Genomic DNA, 23,657 nt, shown 5'->3' on the forward strand with positions numbered 1-23,657 from the left:
TTATCTTGTGTCAAGCTCGTTTAAAAAATGAAACAACTCCCTCAAGTCTTTCCAAGATCTTGAAAGTAAAGCTTCATTCCATCCACCTCATTGAATGCAATGAAGCTTGGGGGGCATGTACCTTGATTTGCATCATTATGCTGGGGGCATGAGAACTTATAACAAGCATAGTTTTTCGTTTCAAGCTTGCGTAAACATGAAACCGAATCCGAGCATAGTTCTTTTCCTGTGTCAAGCTCGTTTAAAAATGAAACAAATCCTCCTCTACTTGAGTCGAGAGATTGACGAGATCTTATAAATGTTAAGTTTTTAGGTTAGTTATTTCAGTTTTTTGCATAATTTTCTTATAGTTTTAGGTCGAGTCTTTCAAATGATCTCGTAACTAAACCTTCGTTTCATCCAATTGGTTGAATGAAATGAAGCTAGGGGGGCATGCACTCTAGCAGTTATGCTTAGGGGGCATCAAGCACAGTTTTATCTCTGTTTCAAGCTTGTGTAAAAATGAAACTACTTTGAAGCATAGTTTTTGTCTGTTTCAAGCTTCTGTAAAAATGAAACCTATCTCGAGTCAATTTCAGTTATTTTCAAGACTCGTTAAACTCGTGAAAATCTCGAGATTATTTTGTTATCTTTCATTCTCGTAAAACAAATGAAAATACCGAGTTCTTTCCGTCTTTTCCTGCTCATAAATTAAATTGAAAGTCGGCCATATGAGTACATTTTTATCCCTTTTTCGAACTCATTAAAATTTACGAAAAAGTGAAAACCATGAGTACATTTTTATCCCTTTTTTCGGACTCGTTATAACTTACGAAAAAGTGAAACCTTAGAGTCATCTTTTAAGCCCTTTTCTGACTCCTAAAACATGAAAAGATCGCCGAGCGTTTCTTTTACACTCGTTAAAATGGAATTAAAAGACGGTCCCCTTATAGCCCTTTTCTGACCGTAAAAAACAGGAAAAGATTGCCGGGTTTTTGTCGTTTCAAACTCGATATGGAAATAAAACGACGTGTCCTTGATCGCTTTTTACTTTTCAGGTCAGTGGCACTAATTATGAAAGTACTCCTTGGTCGCAAGATCAAGCGGTTCCCCCAGGTATTATTTTATACTTTTTCGGGCTTGAGGGACACAAATATACGAAAAAGTTCAACATGGAGTCTCCTTTAGTTTTTTCAGACTCTCTAAAAATGAAAAACACCGAGTTTCTCCTATACTGGGCTCGTTAAATTTTTACAGTAGAGGACCTGTTCAATTACAAACAGGAACGAACCACTCCTTCCTAGGGTTCGAATTTAAACTAGGTTGGACTCGTCCGAAGGATGAGCTTATAATCAAGCATATGTTATCCTCCTCAAGCTTGTTAAAAATAAAGAGGTACTTGCCAGAAATGGTGGGGGAAAAAAGAGAAGAATGAACCTATTTGTCACCTTTTGTCTCAGAAGAAACTTTATTACCGCTCTTGAACACGACACTTTTCATTCACCTGGGTTGGGAAATCTTTTACCTCACAGTTGACCAAATCACTTTGAAAGTCTTTAACCGGGTTCCAGGGATCAACTTTGAATTATTCGTCACCAAACCATCTGTTGTGTCGTTATGTGTTCAAGAGGTCTGCAAGCAAAACTTTCATCTGCAAAATACTTGTCATCCATTTGACCATCCCTGAGTCAGTCCTTACAGCAACATTTCTTCAACTTGAACAATGATTTCGTGTTGCGGGCTTGCCTGCAACGGGTCGCTTTCTATCGACATCGACACATTATCTAGAAAGATGACTTAGGAATCGACAGTACCTTGAAGTCTGCATGCATCAATGGCAGGTTTCTCGCCTTTGACGTCAGTTTACATCATTGACTTTCGATCAGAGGATTCCGTGAAGTGTTCGACATCAAAACATCTATTCACATTTCACGTGTTGTGCTTGGTACTTTGAGGACCATTGACATTACTGGTGGTTTCTCTCACGCTTGTTAACAGTTTACATCATTGACTGGTAATCAAGTGGTTTCTACCATGTTCGACATCGAATCATTTAATCACATGGCTAGAATCGTACCAATTCGGGAAGTAGAAGTGAAGACCCTGGATCTAGTTTCTACCATCCAGGCTGCGAGGAGTTTTGTATTCATTGTCTATGTAGACTAATCATAAACAGATGGCTGCGTCCATACTGTGTCTACAAAAGTCTATAAAAATGATGTACTGCAAGATCATTCCTGTATCAGAATAGTTAGTCCATTAGTTAAAGTTTTAAATCTGAGTATGGGAATGCCTACCTCAGTGATGATATAATCTTATCCATGTATTTTGTGTTGAAAATTGCAGGTTCCAACCAGGCCATCCACAAGGCAATCCTTGAAATGATAAAGCGCTTCACCCTTCCTAGAATTACAAAACCCTATTCTATTCCAGGCTTCGCACTTTAGGGGGCAATCTGTTACACTAAAAAATGTCACCTTGACTACTTACAGTTAGTATGGCTCAAATCAACAGTCATGCTACCCTCTTAGGCAAGTCTCATGCCTCTGTTATCCATCTCAAACTCAAAGAAGAGAGAAAGTCTTGTAAAAATTATGTTTATCTCTGGGGTCGCAGGTTCTCTCTAGCCTTACCTGCGGGGACGCTGACCATGTTCACAAAATCTGCGTCCATGGACGCTCTGTATGTTAAGGGACAGGTGCGTCCCTCTGTAAAAGGCAAAATGCGCGAGTTTTATCTTGAAAAAGTTACTTGTGGTTACTTCTAGAACATTCTAGAGGTCGGTTTGATGAAATGGATGCGCCTCCAGTTGGTTCATGTATCTCTATTAAGGGGGAACTTATCCCATCAATAAGGGAGCTATCCCACCCATAGAGGGGGATGATCCCATTGATAGTGGACCTGAATAACCTCTTTACAGCACTATAAATAAAGGCATTGAGCCAAAAGGAGAAGAGGTTGAAGCTATACATTTTCTTTGGGTAAATGCTGCAGGAATTAGGACTCCCATTTAGAACCTTGTGAGGAGAGATTGTCTTTGCTTGATTCTACTTGGAAGTGGGTGAGCTTTGTCAAAGTAGAGGAAAACCCTTGATGGACCCTGGGAGGAACTTGCACAACACCAAGGCCAGGTTGTAAGAGTTTCTTTGTTTCGTTATTAATACAAACTGGTTTATTTTTCTCAATAGCTTGTGTTAATGAGTTATTTCATGTGTTCCTTGGTCTGCATGTTGAATATATGTTTTATTATATGAAATACAAGTGCTCGGTAATTGTTTGATTGTTTGTGGTTGCAGGAATTGACATGAAGGAGGAGCTCATCCGGATCGTCAAGAACGAACTTCAACAACAGCGTTTTGGAATAAGGTAAGCCTAAACACTTGTAGTTTTCATGTTGTAAAAGGTGTATTTAGAGAAAGATCACTCCATTTTGTCTTGTTTGTCATTAGAATGTCTTAGACTTCTAGGAAGGTCAGCCGTGTCCGCACCTTTGACAAATTCCGTGTGACAAGTATCACTTTGGGAAAGTATTTTCATACCACTTATGGGGTTCCAAAATATAAAAATAGAAGAGTTAAAGTAGAAATAATGAATTATATAAACATTTAGAGTTAAGATGACACATTATAAAAATATTACACAATTTCAAGGAAACTCAAATATCACAGTGATCAATTCCTTTTTGATAAAAGAACTATTCAGTTTCTTCTTGGGGGAGGAAATACTATTAGATAAAATCTCTAATCCCAATATGTAATTATTTACAATGTTTCTACATAACATCCCAAAATATTTCTCATGAAGGAACCCTTTGGTAGATGGAAACTTTTATTAATCCTTCTTACAATTATTTCTTTCACAGTATATCCACTACATGAGCTTATTTAATAAACATGGCCCTAATATAGAGTAAACTACATATCTTCTTAAGGGTATTAGGGTAGGACCCTAATGACCTTGGTTCTTGACATGTACCCTTAGAGTGTAGTTCCACATGTGTGAGCCTACTTGTGGCTTTGTAGGTTGGATGTAAAGCGTTTCACTCCCTCTTTTCCGTCTCTCTCTTGCATACATACACAGATATATCTATATCTATATATATATATATATATATATATATATATATATATATATATATATATATATATATATATATATATATATATAGATATATATATATATATATATATATATATATATATATATATATATATATATATATATATATCCAATGCTTATATTATTTTTCATCCATATTGATGCTTTTAAGAGTGGAAAAAGTGGAGGAATTAACTCATAGTACCATTTTTATCGGGGGGTCCAAGTTTGGTGATGCAGAAATAACTCAAAATTTGCAGCTTCTAATGAAATCAAACTAATATCAATAGACACAAATTTATTCTACTCAGTTTGCAAAAAGGAAAACATACAATAAAAACACATGCAATCATTCAGTTACAATGAACACCATATTTTTACAGGGGAACCCAATTGGGAAAATCCGTCCTTTGTTTGTATTATATCAGATGAGAAAATGATAAATTACAATGACTACTTCAATCATTGAAACTCAATTTGTACTACAATACTAATCTCCTTCTCTACCTGCTTTAACCAACACTTAGCCAAAATAGGCCTCTTTCTTCCTCCTATTTCCTTGCGCAATTCCTGCTCCTAAATAATAGGAAGAGACCCTGTTTGTTGCGTAATGTTCGACACCTAATCCTCTAAGTGTTGGTGTTGAATTTGAATATTTAAAGGGAGTCCAAGAGGCCACCTGGAAGATGAAACCAAGGGTCACTCCAATGTATGATAGATATCTATCATTGTGAATAATAAGGTATTGAAGGTTTATCTTTCATATCTTTGGTCTTAGCCATGGTGATGTTTAACATGTAATCCCAAGGGAATTCCTCACCTGCTACATGCAAACTTTGTACACTAAATAAATACAATTATGCCTTTTCCCTGCACTCAAATAGGCAATTTGAATTGCATGCGTGACTAGGGATATTTTAGTAAATTGACTAGTTAACTAAGAGATCAGTGAGTTAACAACAATTACTACTACTCCACTTAACTCATATTGACTCTATTCATAACTAGAGCTCATATCCGAGTTTCACTAACTATAACTCCACTAGATTGCTAGATCTTAGCAATGAAATCATGCACAACTCTACTTCTTGCCCACAAAATCGAATTGATTGACATAACTAAGTGACTTGATTAAATTGAAATTCAAGTCATCCTACTGATGTGGAAATTTGAATTTCTCCATTTGAATAAGTCATATGTCAAATGGATCCTTTTCTTGCTACAATTTAATACTCCCTCTTAGCAAGGAAAGGGTTATGAGAAACCCCAATATTGATCCTCTATAGGAATGTACTATAACATAACTAACACTTCCTCTCATTGTTGTTGTTGCTACTGCAATAACTGCAATTGGGAAGCATCCAAAATAATGAATCAACTATTTCTTTGAGCTGCAACTGTCTCCTGAGTCTCTAATTGATACTAGATTATGCAACTATCACTCAAGATATAAATGCATCAACTGATATTGATCCTTCTGCTACTGAATACTGTGGGCCCCTATAGAAAGGGTAATGATCCATGAGAGGAGTATACTACTATTCTATGTATTTTGCCCAAATATTTGTAACTATGGGACTAAGTCTCTACATCACCCCACCTCACTCTTGGAGGTATAGTTGCATGCATGGAAAAATCTACCTCTAGCTTGTAGATATTTTTAACTTGAACACCAATTTGTTTTACTTTTCTAGTAGCAACATGCTTCAGATAAGCTTTCCCCTAACTGAACACCACATCATTTCCTTTGACTTCAAGTACAACTAAAAAACTTATATTTTTCTTTAGACTAGGCACATACATTACATTCTTTAGGTGAAGATGGGAGCCTAACTGCCTCTTAAAGGTTATAGCTCCAATCCATTTGGTACTATACCTCCTATCATCTCTAATTTCTATGTTTAATTGTAGGTCCTCCTCCTTTAAGCTGCTCAAGAGCTCCTTATTTCATGTCATATGAAATGAAGCACCAGAGTCTAAGTACCATACACTACCTCATATAGTACTTGCCATGCAAGTAATGAGGGTGAAATCCAACTTAAATTATGTTGTGAGATGATCTCCTACTTATGCTGCTGCAAGATCCTTACTGGTTTTCTTATGTGGACACTTGGTTGCATAGTGTCCATACTCATGGTAGTGAAATTATTTAATTTTACTGAGGTATTTTTTCTTTCCATGGTTCTGGATGGGTTCTGCCCTACCTTGGGCCTTCTTGTCTTTGGAATTATTTCATTTTCCAACTAGAGCATAGTATTATTCCTCATCCGATCTGGATGAGACTCCATCTCTAATGTTTCTTCTAATCTCCTCTTGCACCAAGTCAGACCAAATTATCTCCCAATTTTGGAGCTCGTCTCTTCCATTAACTAAATATTGATAGTCATGTCAGGACTTTGGAAGAGAAATGAGTGATAAGCTAACAAGTTCATATGATGCCACATTCTCTCCAACTCCTACAAGTTCATCTCTCACATGAGTGGATATGGATAGGTATTTAGCAACAATTTCATTTTTCTACATCCAAATGTTCCTGAGCTTATCTTTCAATGCCAATTTCATGGCATCATTAGTGCTTTCAAATAACTCTGTGACATTTTTCCACATTGCATAAGCAATATTCTTTCCACGCAAACTCGAAACTACATGGTGTTTGACTCCCTATAGGATATTCCTCCTATATTTTGTTGTATCTTTCTTCCATTGAGCCAACTACTATGCATCTGATGCACCTGGTTTTGGAATATCAATTTGTGTGTACTCCAATACTCCATTGTCATTCAACACAATTTCCATTCTGTCTTTCCAAGCTCTTAAACTTGAAATTCCCTCCAATGCATACTCAAGTGTCAGCCCATAGAAAGACATTGTTCATGCACCGAAGAAAAATCCCGCACCACAAATTTGTTATTCAAAATTTCTTTGAGAGATGACCAATAATATGGTTTATATGTAGTTCTCAATAGCTCTAATACCATGTAGAAATAAGTAGAAATTTGCAGCTGATAATGAAATAATACTGAGATCAATAGGCCCAAATTTCTTCTACTCAATCTGTGGAAAGGAAAACATACAATAAAAACACATGCAATCATTCAATTATAATGAACAAAATATATTTACTAGGGAACCCAACTGGGAAAAACACCTCCTCTATTTGTATTATATCAAATGAGGTAATGATCAATTAAAATTACTGCTTCAATCCTTGAAGTTCAATCTATATTGCAATAATGATCTCCTGCTATGACCAACACTTAGCTAAAATAGGCCTCCTTCTTCCTCCTATTTCCTTACGCAATTCCCGCTCCTAATGAACAGGAAGAGCCCTTATTTTCTTGTGGAATCCCAAGAGAATTCCTCACATGCTACATGAAAATTCTGTACACTCACTAATATATAATAATAAATATAATTATGCCTTTTCCCTCCACTCAACTATGGAATTCGAATGGCATGCATGATTAAGGATATTTTTAGTAAATTGACTAGTTAACTGAGAGATAAATGAGTTAAAAATAGTTACAACTACTAAACTTCACTCATATTGAATCTATTTATGACTATCTCTTAGATAACTGAGTTTCACTAACTATAACTCCACTATATTTCTAGATCTTAGCAATCAACTCATGCACAACTCTACTTCTTGCCCACAAACTCAAATTGACTGACTTAACTAAGTGATTTGGCCATGTCACTCCTGCTAATTACAACTCAAGTGATCTTGTTAATGTAAAAATTCAAATTTCTCCAGTTGACTAAGACGAAAGTCAAATCAAGCCTTTCTTGCTACAATTTAATAGGCGAATTGGTGTCTAAAACCTTCTTGAAGCAGTTGATGCATCAAATAATAAGTTTTTGGGCTAATTTTTTTTCACATAAGCACCTCACCCTCTAATTATATTATACACATATATTCATTTCCAACAATGCATGGATCACTCAATCAAAGTCTATATGAAAAAATTATGCCACTTGAAAGTTGACCTTCTCGTTTTGACCACCATGATTCGAGAGGATGACATGTCTACCCCCATTATTTATGGAAAAAAGGGTTGACCATGTGATCATGATGAAGAATACTCTAGAATATTTAATATTTTAACTTTAGTTAAGAGTCTAAGGAGACAAAATTAACCACTAATAGGCTATTGGGTTGTGTTATAACTGGGCCACTAGGAGGAAAAAGGGTTCCATTCTATTCAAGTGAATTTTGTCCCATAGATGAGTAGAGTATTTAAGAGTGGATAGGGAGAGATAAAATAGATAGGGTTTGTTCATTATAGTATCCCATGGGCCATAAGCCTCACTTATTTATACTTTCATACATTTTCCATTTAGAGAAAGAGAGTAGAGTAGCCTCACCTTCTAGCTAGGTTTTCTCCCAAAAGGGTTTCCTAGGTTATATCTTGTGCTCATTCATGGTTTGTGATATTTTTTTTCATTGTTCTCTATTTTCTAAACCATTATAATTTTCATGCATATACAATAAACAATAATTAAAAAATTCATAAATATAAGGAGAATTAAACCCTCATAGTGTATATTTCATATTATTTTAATATATTTTAGTTTATTTATTATGACGAACTATATAGTGGAATATCCATGGAGAATTATGGATCATATTGGTATTAGAGTATGTTTCTTTGTGTATATTTTTTGGATTTTCAAGGGATCAAGATTTGTTAAGTCAAAATTCACAAAATCCTAGTCATGCTAAAAACATCTATGAATAACCCTTAAGATCCTGCAGGGGAGACGTTTGTGCGGATGGAAGAATATAAATATAAACAATAATGTGAGCCTCCTCATGGTTTCCATAACCAATAATACTAGGATATTAATAGAAGATGGATCTTATAACGTGAAGGCCAAATGGCAGGGGAAATCAACAGGTTGGGAAGAACTAGAGAGGGAATCTGAAAAAGAACCCAAAAGGATCAACCTAGTTCAATTGCTATGAACCATTCACAATCCTTGTTCAAAATGGAAGAAAAGGTCAAAATTAAGATGTATGAAGGTGAGATTGATGTTTTGAAGTTGGTAAATCACAAATGCAGTGTTTTGAAGTTTAATTTAGTGTTCATTGTATAGAGGAAGAAGAAAATATTTTGTTTTCTTAACTAAAACTACAGGCCATGCCTTGACCTAGTTGGAAGCCACACATAGAAACTAAGGTTGGAGGGAGACCCTATAGTGACTAAGTGGGAGGATTTCAAAACCCTCATAAATTCACATATTTACCCTATCATTATGTACAGGACCAGTGGATCTTGTGGCATTACTTCAAGCAGAAGTAAGGGCAAAGTATACAAGATAACACCATAGAATTTAGAAAGATGTCCGTAATGCTATGTGTCTTAGAAAAGGAATCCAAATATACTCCTCAATTATATGGGGTATCTACAAAGAAATCTATAAAAGCGATTGATTCTATTCAAACCCAGATTCGTGGATTATCCTTGTGTACATGAACAATATATACCTAGAGAACATAGTCTAGAAGAAGGGACAATCAAATGGGGCAAATTTAAAAGGGAAATAGGAAGCTTCAAAGGTGGGGAGAAATAAATTGAAAGGGGGAAATATGAGAATACAAAAACACAACACACCAATGAAAATATCCCAACAAACAATGCACCAATTTAACATTCATAGTCATATAGAGGAGAAGTGTTGGAAGTTGCATCTAGAGCTCAACTTGAAGACCTGGAAGAAAGTTGCTAAGAATAAATATATCATGGCCACATATTGAAGTAACGAGGTAAATTGTAGTTAGGACATGGTTGAGAAGATTTTATATACATCAATGCAGAAGGGAGTGAACTTGAGTAGTCTTCAATAATAGGAAGTGAAGAAAATATATAAACTCTTCCATATAAAGATACAAGTCAGGAAGACAAAAATTGATGCTTTCTTCAACTTATTAGTTTTTGTAGTTTGGAGAGGTGTTCTAGTCTCTATTGTTGTCTATGAGGTTAAGGAACACATGAGGATAATTATCTTCAATATCCAAAATTTTTTTCTAAGGAAAATGTCTTAATTAGATTAATTAACTAGTTTTTAATTATTTTTCTAACTTAGGAAAAGTGGTTAATTAAATAAGATTAATTGAGACAAAATCGATTTTGCTCTAGTGACTTATGGAAAAGTCATGTGATGGGTTCAATATGATCTTAGCCATCGATTAGAGTTAGATCATGGTCATTGATTCGTCAACAAGATATTATAAGAGAAAATCAATAGAGCTTTTGGAGGCACAATGAATTGTAATGACAACAAGGGAACACTTATAGCATGGAGGACATCGATAACGCGGTTTCAATAAAAATATTGATGGGAGATTTTGTGGAGAAATTATTCATGAAGATTCCAATTATTCAGGAATGAGGGGGAATTTATTTTGTAGAGAGGCCACATTAGCTAGTGTGAATGGTTGGGCACATTTCGATTTCCAATTACCAGAGACAATTATAAGAGGAAGTGTGAATTGTTCTAGTGAGTTGCTAGAGGCATAGTTTATTTCTAAAACGAATTTATGGAGGCAGTGCAAGTTATATAAGAGGTTGTACACATTTCCAGTTTTTTATTGCGTGTTGCTGGAGGAGGTGCAGGTTGCACATACAAGGGTTGAGTTGGCTAATAGAGGTTTGATTTATCTAGTAGAAATGAAGAAGAAATATTGTCAGAGCGTTTCCAGTAAGCGGCAAGGAGTCTATGTAATTATCTATTGCTAAATATTTATTAATAATAAAATACTCATCTGCTACACCAGTTTCCCCACACTAGGGTTTTTCAAGGGACAATTGTCCAAAAATATCAATCTCTAAATTTTGTGTGTATTAATTTTCTTAGTTCCTGTTATTATTGGTGAAAATTATAGTAGTGATTTTATTTGTTATTTTCCGTAATTAATTTTTGAAGACAAAAAATATGCATAATATAGAAGAATAATTTCTAGCAATTGCAGTTAAGGGAATTTCACATGGCATCAAAGTAGATCTAAAGCACATGGGTTTATCGGAGTATATCAACATAGGGCATATGAAGAGAAAACAAGGGTTAATAAAATCCAGTTCAAACTTCTTCAAAATGATTGAGTTTTGTCCAATTTTTGAGGGTTTCAAGAGATAGCCTCAACAAATATAAAAGACTAGGATAGATTGGATGGAGCCTCAAATTTTAGTGTCTGCAAAGCTAGAATTATCTTGTTGTTGGGAGAGAATGGCCTCACCTCAAGGAGTATGTGACCAGTGTGATAGCTGAATCAATGGATCTAGAACATATTGCAATGTACAAGAAGGAATATTCCAAAGCTAGGAGGATAATCCTTGATGGAGTCAAGGACCATATATTGTTGAGCTATATATAACAAATAAAATGTGGGAAACAATTATGAAGTTGTTGCAGGATGCTACTACAAATAGGAAGTTGATCCTTAGAGAGAAGCTGGGAAAGAAAAAGATGAATACATGGGAAAATATTATAAGTTATCTCACCTGAGTCAAAACAATGAAGGAAGAGTTAACAATTGTTGGTGATAAACCATATGATTATGAGCTTGTGAGAATTGCATTGAATGGATTCTTAAAGTAATGGGCTGTGTTCATTCAAGTTATTAATGAACGAGACACAATACTTAGTTGGGACCACCGATGGAATGATTTTACTTAAGAGGAGCTTAGACAGAGCCTTGTGAGTAACAATAACAGTGGTGAAACTTAGAAGCATGAATTTGATAAGAACATGTCCCTAGCAAGAAAAGGGCGAGGCCAAGAAGGGCTCAAATAAAGGGTCTAAAGGAGAGAAGAAGAAAAAGAAATTGAGTAAAATAAAGTTCTTTGGTTGTGGTTAGAAATGACACTATGTTAGCCAATTTCCAAACATGAAGAAGGGAGAGAAAAATAAGGGGAAGCAAGAAACAACAAATTCAATAGATATTGAGGATTTATCTTCGAGACTAGAGGCTGAATTTTCTCTCATATCTTGCCTCTCTAGCTCTACATCTACATGTGTCTGATATATTGACGATGGAGTGTCATGTAACATGAAGAGAGTTAGATAATTATTTTATAGTTATGAGAAAGAGGAGATGGGCTTCTAGAGTTAGAAGGGGAACAAGTCCAAGTGTACTCTAATTAGGAGAGGGACTATCACCATTAATAGGGATTCAAGAAAGAGTTCTAGTGTTACAGATGTGATGCACATGTCAGGTTTAAGAATGAACCTAATTTTCATTTCTAAACTTAAGGACAAGGGATATGATGTTTACTTTCAAGGGTAGAAGGTGTACATTAAACAATAGGATTGGGAGATGATGAAACAAATTGGGGTGAGAAGCAATAAGCTATACAAGTTTCAGTTAGACTCTCCAAAGGCATTGGTTAGCAACAACATTAGTAGATACATGGGATAATTATGACATAGGTGGATGAGACACATACACCATGGAGCGCTTAGGTTTCTGATGTGTAAATTTCCATGGATATTCCACTGGAAAGTTCGTCACAACAGATATGATAATATTATATTAAAAAATACTGAAATTATACACTATTACAATTTTAATAAATTTCTAGATTTGTAGATTTAACTGTAACTAGTACATGCATGTGAATGGAAATTATGCAAAAATAGAGAACAAAAAAACAAAATATCATACAAATATAAACACAAGATATTCTCTTGGAAACCCTCTCAAGAGAAAACCCCACTAGGAGGTGAGGCAGTTCTGCTCTCTTTCTTTGCTTGGAAATATGGCTGCAGGTACAAAGAAGTATGGCATATTTCCCATGGGATGCTACAATGGACAAATCCTCTCTACGTGATCTACCTCCTATGCCTCTTGGATACTTTTTCTCAGCTATGGAACAAATTCACTCAAAAGAATGGAATGCGTCTTCCTCCTAGTGGTCCGCTTATAACACAACTTAATAGCCTACTAGTGTTTAAGTTTGACTACATCAAATCTTAGCCATAATTGCAATATAGACTATTCTAGAGTCTTCTACATAGAAATTACGTGGCTACCCCCCTTTTCCATGAATAATGGGGACTGACGCGACATCCTCTTGAATTATAGGTGTGAAAATAGGAAGCTCAACTTATGAGTGACATAACTTTTGCATACAAACTCTGATTGATGTGCTTCTTGCATTGTTGGAAATATATCTATGTGTAGAATAGCATGAAAAGGTGCACGCAAATGAGGAAATTTTTTACCCCCAAAAATTTTTGTTTGATGCCTCAAAGTTCTCTCAGAAGTTTTCAGACCCCGTTTCACCAAACTAGGTCCCACTGGTAAAAATGGTCTCATGAGTTGATTCCTTCACTTTTTCCACTATGAATGTATCAAGATGGATGAAAACAATATAATGATATAATTTGGATCAATTGCTAAGGGAGGCTATGATGGGATTTCTAGAAATCAACACATAACATGATGATGTGTGTAGAAGGTGTGTGTTTAGGAAGTTTGCGAAGGCAACGTTTCCAAGGAGTGGCAATAGAGCGAAGGGTGTGCTTGAATTAATACATTATGATATATGTGGTCTATTGTCTACAAAATACCTCAGGGGTTACCAGTATTTAATTACCTTCATTGATGAATTCTTTAGGAAACCTTGGATATATTTCTTGAAGACAAGGGATGAAGTGTTCAATTGCTTTGGAGAGTTTAGAGCTCTTGTCGATAACATGACATGGAGAAAGACAAAGTTTTTTCATATAGATAATGGAGGAGAGTACATAGATAAGGCCTTCACAAATGAGGGCATCAAGAGAGAATGAAAAGCTCCATATAACAAACAATAGAATGAGGTCACAGATAGAAAGAATAGGTAGATAATCGAAGTAACGAGGGTGATGCTCTATGACTAGGACATGCCTAGATTTCTATGGGCAGAGGGATGTAGTATAACAATATATATTCAGAATAGAGTTCCTCACAAAGTGTTGGGGAAGATGACACCCAAGGATACTTTTACAACAAAGAATCCAAAGGTTGGACATTTTATAATTTTTGGCAACATATCTTATTTTCACGTGGGAGATGAAAAATGCGCCAAGTTGGATTAGCCTACGAAGAAAGGATATTTCATTGGGTATAGTGAAACACCAAAGGCATACATGATTTAAATTACTAGTAGTAGGAAGATTATCATGAGATGGGATGTGAAATTCCATGAGGAGAAAGCCTTCATAAGATATCACGAGTTGCCAAAAAATGATTAGATTGGGTCAACAGAAGCTCTAAGAGATGAATATGCATCTTAATCTCAGGGCACTAGCATGAGTACATTGACTAGTATAGGTGTAGAGGACAGTTCACAGTAGATGGAGGAGTAGGGGTAGGATGAGGAGCATGAAGCTCCACCCACCACTAGTGGAATAAGAAACATGGAGGTTCTTCAAACATTAAGAGATGCACAATAGTTCATGGGAGCCCCTAGGGTCAGCACCAGAGAGCACAAACAACTAGAAAAGGATAAGGTGCTAGATACCAAGGTCACTGCCAGTGAGCCTTCCAGTTATCATGAGGCCACAAAACATCAAGTGTGCAAGGATATGGTGGAGTACAACTCCATCATGGTGAATGATGTCTGGGAAGTCATGCCTAAACCAGTGGATAGGTTAGTAGTTGGCTCTCATTAGATCTATACGATTAAACATTATACAAATCGCAGTGTGGAAAAGTATAAGCTTAGGTTCATGTCCAAAGTTTTTGCTCAGAAAGAGGGCATATAATATGATGAGACATGCTGTAATGGCCAAATATACTTCTATTTGGATTGTGAACTCTCTAGCAGTGCAGATGGGATATGGAAAATTCATCAGATGGATGTCAAGATGGATTTCTTGAATGGAGTAATAGAAGAAGAAGTGTACATGAAACAACACGAATATTTTGAGACACATGAGATATATACTCATGTTTTCAGGGTGAAGAGGGAACTATACAGTCCCAAGGAATCTCCAAAGTATGGTATGCTCATGTTAGCTTTGCTATATAATCCAACATTTGAGGATCAAATACAGTCCTGATCGGGTTGTTTGTGCAGAAGGATGCCCAAAAATGGATCCAAAAGTGCCCCAAAAGCCTTCAAAATCCTCTTAAGGATCATTCAAAGTCAAAACCATCACAATAGGAGAGCCCTTGGAAGGGCGGAAATACACTATCGGGAGGCTCAAAACACTCTAAAATCATGCGAAAGCATTTCCACAGGCTTAAACTGGGCATTGCACAGCCACCATTAGATCTAGCCGATCAATGGCACAGATCTAGGTAGTTAATCGCATATCGCATATCGGCCAAGTAGAGTGGGCAGGCTTAAAACGAGCACAGGACACCGCCGATCAGCGATTGCCAATGATCGGATCGGCGAGGAGCTATGTTATTTATATAAATGGGCTAAGGCATTGAGCGATCAGCGATTGCAACCAGATCGCATCGCTGTATCACATCGGTGGAAACCAAAGGGGCGGGGTTTTAACATATGCACACGGTAGCGCTGATAGCGATGAAACCCGGACCCAATGGGTTCCCGGAATGAAATTGCTTAAATATTTGAAATTCGGAGGGAGGCCTTTTTCATGAACTTCCCGTGTTTCTCAAGTATAAACAAAATACAAAGGGAATAAAGGGACCATGCCGAGTGCGACATGCGACAGCGACCCAAGGGCGGACCCGATAAAGGAGTTAATCATGTTTATGGACTTTTTGAAGTCCAAAAGAAGGAGTAATGGGCTGGAATTAACAGTGTTGCAACATTCCACTATTTATAACCAAAATAGTCACGGTTTGCCATTTAAAGGGAAACACAAAGGCTCGAAGACCTATTCCACCATAAAACAACACCCAGGATACAATTTGCTGAGAGACAAAGACAGAAGGTGGCCATTATCCAACATTCTATGCAGTTAATTTTCAACCACCGCATTCAACAAACAGAATGGCCGAGAAGGGAAAAGACATGCCTCGAGCAGATCACAAGCATTTATCAGTTATGGGGCTTGTTTCATATTACACTCCACCTACTCGAGAAGTAAAACAGAGCATCCGAGAAGATCTATTTTGTCCACTGAAGCAGCAGATTGTGGCAGAGACTCCATCAGAGAGTTAAAGCGGTTGGTGGTCCATTATGACCCCTCCATGCATGGAACAACATAATATCTTTGTAAAAGAAACTCTATATATACCCAGAAAAGAGATGTAATTAGGGTTGATGAATGTTATTCTGATGTAAGGTTCAACTTCTGGAGACTGTAACTACTGTGATACCTATAGCGTCTAGTCTTCATTTTCAGATAATACAAGCTTCTTTTGCTGTTAATTTCTCACTTTCTACTTCTTCTTTGTTCTAGGCTGTGCCTGTTATGCATTTGTCTTGAATTCTTGATGTTTGGGATTAGAGGGGCTGTCATCCCACCTTTTTGTTAAAGTCTTGTTTATTCAGTAAATGTATTATTCAGGTTTCTGTTTGCTTAGTGACAGAGAGTTGTCATCCTGTCAGTGCATTCAGAAATAGATTTGCAGACCTTTTCAACTAGTTGCAGCCGGCCATCACATGGTCTTGTGCATCTGCTGGTGTGATCAGTATTCTCCATCTTCACCTACTCTTTAAATTGTGAGTAATTGGTGGTTTAAAGCCTTGTAGTCTGGGGGTGTTCACCCATGTCTGAGGTTAAGCATAGTAGAAGTGGTTATCTGGCTTGAATATGCATCATTCCTTCCATTCATCCACCATTTTCCAAAATTTTTGGTGAGTTTGTAATGTTCCCGAGCATCATTGATATACAACCTAGGTGAGTTTCTTTGGGTGATAACATTAATTGGCGCTGTTGCCGGGGAGAGGAGAATCGAAGCTCAGCTTCCCTGGGAGAATGACACAGCTTCAAACTTTGATTATAGACAAGGTTTGAACACATATTTTGGTTGTAATAATCTATCTGATGAATCCAATGGGGGAAGACCATCATTTGGCGACTCCACATTAAAGTTCTGGAGTAGTTGGTGAGACATGCTCAAAGATATCTTTAGAAATCAGCAGCTGAACCAGTGCCTGATCCTGAGAAGATCGTTTAGCAGAAGAAAATATCGAAGTAAGGAGCATCAGGATCAAGTAAGCCTTAAAAATTCCATGTTTCATTGTTAGTGAATGTCACCTTCAGAGATTCATTCAGCTCCTTAGTTATTCATTTCCCTTTTGGACCTCAGTAGAAAAAAGCATCCATGTTGTCCATCATATTCCTCTGTTTCTGTCATTCTTTTCATTGATCCATTCCACTTAGTCCACCAGTATCCCTTTCATACACCCGAGCCATGGTAAGTCATCAAGCTCTCACAAATATAGAAAGAATAGTTGCTGCTAGGTATGGACCCTTAGTTTTGCCTACCCCTTTGAATGCCATGCCTGTAGGAGATTATCAAGAATTTATGCCAAAGTTTTACTAGTGCAGAAGGAATATTAGCTGAAGAGCACCTTGAATCTTTTTATTGTTACGCTGATAATCTAGATATCAATGAAGATGATGTTTTGATGAGGGTTTTTATCCAAAGCCTAGATGGGGAAGCTAGAAAATGGTTTAGAGATTTACCCCCTAGGTCCATTGCAGACATTGAGGCCCTAGATGATGTGTTCTTAAAGTACTGTGGGAATAATAAAGATCTGCTTTTATCATGCTGAATTTGGAAACTTGCAGAGAGAAGATGGTGAGCTGCTGTTTGATTTCAACATCAGATTCAATCTTATGTACATCAGAATGCCAGCTTAAGTAAGACCTACCCCTGCTTCTGTTGTGCTCACTTATGCTAATGCTTTCAATTCTCAGTTTTTCTTGCTGTTAAAAGAAAGGAGATGTGCTTCTCTAGCTGATATGCAAGATGCAGCTTTTGAAGTTGAATCAAACATTTTGGCTGCAGAGAGACTTGAAGGAGATGCTGAAAGCAGAAGACAGGGAGGTGAATCCTCATCATCCTCAGAGCATGAGATAGATGAATTAGCTAGGATGATTGAGTTTTTAACCTCTGAAGTTTCCAAGTTAAAAGCTGAGCAGTATTCTGAGGAGGCAGCAACTCATTGTTCCATTTCTTTTTCAACTTCAAATTCATACAGAGGAGCAAATGAGCATGTGCAGATTTTGCAAAGAAATAAGATTACAAATGAAGACAAAGGGGTGAGGCCCCTTTTACAGAATATAGTCATGGAAGAAGTGCAGCAAGAGGAGGAGGTCCATGTTTTGGAAGGTGCTCCTTTCCTAACAAGGGCTGCTTATGAGAAAGCAATATCCAAAGGCACTGCTCAGCAATTTGTTGTAGCTGCAGAACAACAAGTTAACCAGCAGTGGCAGCTAGCAGCAGATCCCTTCCTCCAAGAATTCAAGCCTAAGGCCAGCACATCTTCTAATGGCTATGCATATTTGCCAAATTTCCAGCTTGCCTTGGTCCCTAGTCCAGTGATTAAGAAGGGAGATGAAAGCTCTCCACCATCTTTTGCCCCTCTGCCTGCTCAAATAACAATCCCTCCAAGTTGCCCCTTGAACACTGAGGCAAAACATAATTCAATGCTCAAGGCTGAAACTGATCATCTCAGTCTTGATATCTTGATACCTACTCAGTTGGCCCCCACACAGATTGAAAAGGCATCTTATCAGATGACAAAGGAAGAGGGTTCATAGTCTTGGAACTCTTGCTTGGATGTGGACTGTTTCAAGAAAAATGAAGGAGCAGATAATGTCTCTATGTCCTCCACACATGAACACATTGTAACACCATTCATATTTATTGTGAAAGCCATAGATGATAAAGATAAGTACACAACAACAACGAGTATTCAGCAGGTGTACAAAGGCTCCTCTAAAGAACATTCAGGGAGGAAAATACACAAGAGGGAAATGAAATTTGATCCCTACCTACCTATCAAGCTCAAATCTCTTAAAATATTTGAGGTAGAGGATCAAATAAATCCTTTCTTGCTGATATATGATGAACCGGATGACAGGCAACAATTTTGATGGCCTAACAGATGGGCAGTTTTTGAAAGATTAATTTTGCAGGCGTTAATGATTGTAAGCAGTTCTTGTTCAGTTTTGGTATATGCTTAGTTTGACTCCATGTCCAATGGATGCTAGGCAAATGTTTTTTGAAGCTGAGTTTTGTGTGAAGGCATTGGTCTGCAGTTCTTGAGACCTCACAGGGAGGATCTCATCCCCAGAAGGAGCCAGTGTTAGCTCTGCTATATAATCCAACATTTGAGGATCAAATACAGTCCTGATCGGGTTGTTTGCACAGAAGGATGCCCAAAAATGGATCCAAAAGTGCACCAAAAGCCTTCAAAATCCTCTTAAGGATCATTCAAAGTCAAAAACATCGCAAGAGGAGAGCCCTTGGAAGGGTGGAAATACACTATCGGGAGGCTCAAAACACTCTAAAATCATGCAAAAGCATTTCCACAGGCTTAAACTGGGCATTGCACAGCCACCGTTAGATCTAGCCGATCAATGGCCCAGATCTAGGTAGTTAATCGCATATCGCATATCGGCCAAGCAGAGTGGGCAAGCTTAAAGTGGGCACAGGACACCGCCGATCAACGATTGCCGATGATCGGATCGACGGGTTGCATTGGCGAGGAGATATGTTATTTATATAAAGGGGCTAAGGCATTGAGCGATCAGTGATTGCAACCAGATCGCATCGCTGTATCGCATCGGCGGAAACCAAAGGGGCGGGGTTTTAACATATGCACACGGTAGCGCTAATAGCGATGAAACCTGGACCCGATGGGTTCCCGGAATGAAATTTCTTAAATATTTGAAATTCGGAGGGAGGCCTTTTTCATGAACTTCCCGTGTTTCTCAAGTATAAACAAAATACAAAGGGAATAAAGGGACCATGCCGAGTGCGACATGCGACAGCGACCCAAGGGCAGACCCGATAAAGGAGTTAATCATGTTTATGGACTTTTTGAAGTCCAAAAGAAGCAGTAATGGGCCGGAATTAACAGTGTTGCAGCGTTCCACTATTTATAACCAAAACAATCCCGGTTTTCCATTTAAAGGGAAGCACAAAGGCCCGAAGACCTATTCCGCCATATAACAGCGCCCAGGATACAATTTGCTGAGAGACAGAGACAGAAGGTGGCTAGTATTCAGCATTCTACGCAGTTAATTTTCAACCACCGCATTCAACAAACAAAATGGCCAAGAAGGGAAAGGACATGCCTTGAGCAGATCACAAGCATTTATCAGTTATGGGGCTTGTTTCATATTACACTCCACCTGCTCGAGAAGTACAACAGAGCATCCGTGAAGATCTATTTTGTCCACTGAAGCAACAAATTGTGGCAGAGACTCCATTAGAGAGTTAAAGTGGTTGGTGGTCCATTATGACCCCTCCACGCATGGAACAACATAATATCTTTGCAAAAGAAACTCTATATATACCTAGAAAAGAAACGTAATAAGGGTTGATGAATGTTATTTTGATGTAAGGTTCAACTTCTAGAGACTGTAACTACTGTGATACCTGCAACGTCTGGTCTTCATTTTCAGCTAATACAAGCTTCTTTTGCTATTAATTGCTCACTTTCCACTTCTTCTTTGTTCCAGGCTATGCCTGTTATGCATTTGTCTTGAATTCTTGATGTTTGGCATTAGAGGGGTTGTCATCCCACCTTTGTGTTAAAGTCTTGTTTATTACAGTAAATGTATTATTCAGGTTTCTGTTTGCTTAGTGATAGAGAGCTGTCATCTTGTCTGTGCATTAAGAAACTGATTTGCAGACCTTTTCAACTGGTTGCAGCCGGCCTTCACATGATCTTGTGCATCTGATGGTGTGGTCAGTATTCTCCATCTTCACCTACTCTTTAAATTGTGAGTAATTGGTGGTTTAAAGCCTTGTAGTCTGGGGGTGTTCACCCATGTCCGGGGTTAAGCATAGTAGAAGTGGTTATCTGGCTTGAATATGCATCATTCCTTCCATTCATCCACCATTTTCCAACATTTTTGTTGAGTTTGTAATGTTCCCGAGCATCACTGATATACAACCTAGGTGAGTTTCTTAGGGTGATAACAGGTCATATCGACAATTACTTGCAGTAGATGGGCTTCATGAAGAGTGAAGAAAACTCAAACCTATACTATTTGATGGTAGGAGGTGAGCTTATCATTCTCATACTATATGTGGATGATCTATTTCTGATAGGGTTGCCAAGTCTCATACAGGATTGCAAGAGGGACATAGTAGTATAGTTCAATATGTAGGAGTTGGGACTGATGCATTATTCCCTAGGACTAGAGGTATGGAAAATAGATGGGGAGATATTCCTTGGCAAAGTGATATATATTATGGAAATATTCAAGAAATTAAAGAGGTGGGACGAAAGACCCATGTATACACCTATGATTACCAACTAGAGGAAGATATACATATTAGAGGATGAAATAGTGGACCAACCTTGTATAGGTAGCTTATTAGCTCTTTTATGTATTTAGTCAACAAAAGGCAAAACATTTGCTTCATGGTCAACACCCTCAATCAATCCATGGTTGAACCAAAGAGGGTACAATGGGAAAAAATAATAAATGTGTTCCGATATCTATGAGGTAAATTGAGTATGCTTTGATATTTTCTTGAGGTGATGGTGTTAGATTGATGGGATATACAGATGCAGTCTGGGAAGGTAATAAGCAAAAGTGGATTAGAAAATCACCTCAGGGTGTTACTTTAGTATTGGATCAAGCATTGTCTCTTGGTACGGTAAGAAGCACAAGTCCATGTTACAGGGAAAAGTGTCTATATAGAACTGCTCTATCCCACTAAGGTGTGACAGCTGCCTTAGAAACAAACAGAGAAAAGCTACTTTCGTTTTTCCTTTATGAATTATAGATAGAGAGGAATAGAAAGACCAACCTCTGTCTTGCGCTAATCTCCTGATTTGATTCCCCTCTTCTTTGATAGTCTTTAGCTACCTGCTCCCTTGCACGCCCAGCTTCACAAAGTACCTGTAAGATCACAGAAGCATAGCACTATACAAAGACATGGATCTATAATCATAAACAATCTAGGATCAGATATAAATTGACCATAAAAATGTAACAAGCATCAATGACACAAGAGCATGGAGGAAAACTTGAATAGCTTTTATTGATAAAAAAAGAAAGAGCCAAGAGGAGTTACAACCAGTTGTTCTGACCCAGCATCAACCTCCCAGCAAAGAAGCCCCTCTTCACCTCAAACAAAGCTTAGATCACCCAACAATCTGATGTTTGTCTCAAGAAACCAACAACAATTCCTTACAATATGCAAAATTCCAACCTCTGGATCTCTGGGATGAGGGATCCATATATAGATGTCTGTAATGGAGATGAGTCAGCTCATGATTTGATTAGTGTCTTCCCTCTGATAGTTCTTGCTTCCACTTGGAGATTGATGGTCTCTTACCCATCCTTGGTTGAGTTCAGTGAGGCAAGTGTCACAGGAGAAGTTTCTGGAAGCTTCCATTGCCTCTCCACCTCGCGGAATGACACTGCCATTTGTCATTTCTCTCCCATCGCACCCCACAGAAGGGATTTTTGAAATGAAACGCACCCACACAGTGTATTTAGGTGAGATGCAACGCACTTAGCCAATGGAGCAGCTGAAATGATCCTGTTTTGAACAATTCTGAGCATTTTTTCATGGAGAACTTCTGGGAGAAGCTGTAATCTGTTGACCTTGTTCATTTAGGGGTTAGAACAACACTTTTAGGGACTTAGGAGCCCTTGGTTTATGGACATTTCATGCTTGGGTTTGTAGGGCCCAAAAATGTCTATAACAGTTGCCCCATAAAGCATGAGGTCGTTAATCTTTTGATGTCGGGTGAAATGCTTTATTATGAGGATCCAAAGTTCTTTCAATGCTGGGAGGAGACCTGTAATAAGATACAATACAATACATTATCTTCATAATATTTTCATGATCTAGCTGAGGCGGGCATTCCCATTCTTAGCTTTATAAATTCATTTTCATGTACATAGGACAGACAATCGTTTGAGTGTAGACTGATGATTTTGATAGAGCCATCATCCTTTTGATTGGATGATTATCTGTGCGGCAATGATGTACATTTGATGTCTTTATTTTCCTGAATATATATCGCACCCCGGATGGATGAATCTAGATCCGGGGTCTTCAATCTCGTTCGATCTTCACTCGAAGTACAAGTCGATCCATGTGAAAGCTGTTCTGGAGTCGAACATGGAAAGACATCGCCTGATTACCAGCCAATGATGTAAGCTGTTAACAGGCGCGAGAGGAATCACCGATAATGATAATGACCCTCAAGGTACTGCAGTACAATTCACGTGGTGTGAATAAAGGACTTGGCGTCGAACACCACGCAAAATATTTCGGTCAAAGGCCATTGATGTAAACCTGTCGCCGGAAGTGAGAAACTTGCCATTGAGGCATGCAAGCTTTAAAGTACTGAATGGGGTGTTCCTAGATCAACTTCTTGGATAATGAGCTGATGTCGACAAGAAGTGATCCGTCACAGGAGGGCCTTAATGAATCCCACATCAATGACACGGAATGGAGC

The sequence above is a fragment of the Pinus tabuliformis genome, chromosome 7 (assembly GCF_031772625.1).
Source record: "Pinus tabuliformis cultivar Carrire ecotype Pingquan chromosome 7, CPIR1, whole genome shotgun sequence".
Classification (NCBI taxonomy): Eukaryota; Viridiplantae; Streptophyta; class Pinopsida; order Pinales; family Pinaceae; genus Pinus; species Pinus tabuliformis.